Source organism: Morone saxatilis, unplaced genomic scaffold (assembly GCF_004916995.1).
Source record: "Morone saxatilis isolate NCDOM2014 unplaced genomic scaffold, NCSU_SB_2.0 Contig10, whole genome shotgun sequence".
NCBI lineage: Eukaryota > Metazoa > Chordata > Actinopteri > Moronidae > Morone > Morone saxatilis.
The window spans coordinates 5,772,056-5,773,104 of NW_023339652.1; the positions used below are offsets into that span (position 1 = coordinate 5,772,056).

The 1,049-nt window shown below is 35.2% G+C and overlaps 1 protein-coding gene across 2 annotated transcripts in view; it reads right to left on the bottom strand.

The window, feature by feature from the left end:
• ndufb2 (NADH:ubiquinone oxidoreductase subunit B2) overlaps positions 1-1,049 on the bottom strand; it is a 2,467-nt gene that overhangs the window by 445 nt on the left and 973 nt on the right. The gene's annotated exons all lie outside the window — the stretch shown is intronic.

Here is a 1,049-nt window from a genome sequence, read left to right on the forward strand (position 1 = left end):
GAATCATTTTAACATTCCCGGCTTTCCTTTTCCACTTTTAAAACACGGATAGTTTACACACTAAATACGATTATAGCTGTATTTTAATTCCTTAAAAGCAGGCCTTCTTATTCTATCACTGTAGCTCAGAGTAATAGAGGAAACTTTATGATGATGACTGATAATATAACAGTAAACAAACTGACCTCATCAGATATTAATACTCATCTGCTTTCTGCTTCGGTTGCAAAAACAAGCTCAACTTGCTGTCGCCATAACCCAAATAGTAATAATTAATAATACTTATTAACTCTTTCAAATCAGTGTTGGGCTCCTTACTGAAAAATGTTTATTACTTGTTACAAAAGTCGTATAATTAATGACTTATTACTCCCTGACAAAAGTAATTAGTTACACGGCTCGTTATATTACTTTCCTGCGTAACTCCACAATATTGGTAGATGCGCCCTTTCTCTCCGAAACACAAAAGTATGTGCGTCTCTCTCTCTCTCTGTGAATGTCAATGTAATTTGTGCAGCTAAAGCTCCAAACTTGTCTTTTTCCTGCAGCTTATGAATCCATTAAAGTTACAGGTTAAATGAAAATCACACCTGGCTCAAACTGATGACGAGACAGTATTTTAATGACTTCTGTCGTTTGGAGAGACACTACACTTTCTACTATATCTCCTGTTGCCTCCGAGTGGGATTTTCCCCGAGGATCTGTCTCAAAGACGGAGAGTCCTCCAGTCAGAAGCTCTAGTCTAGTTTTGTTTACTAAATGTGATTGGATTTGAAAACAGGGGAGTGACAACAAAACTGTGTAAAATTATCATTAGAAATTGGTTGCACAACTAGTTCCTGGGTAAAGCAATAGGTTGGAAGTTAAATTAAAGTTAACAGAAACAATAGATTACAAGCTTCGTGATTCTGGTGAATAATAAAGTACATTTAGACTTAGACTTCACTTTATTGATCCATTTACACTGACTCCCTCAAGGAAACTGAATTTCCAGCAGCTTACAAAACACTTGTATAGAAAATAACCATAATAATACATTTTATTTAAAA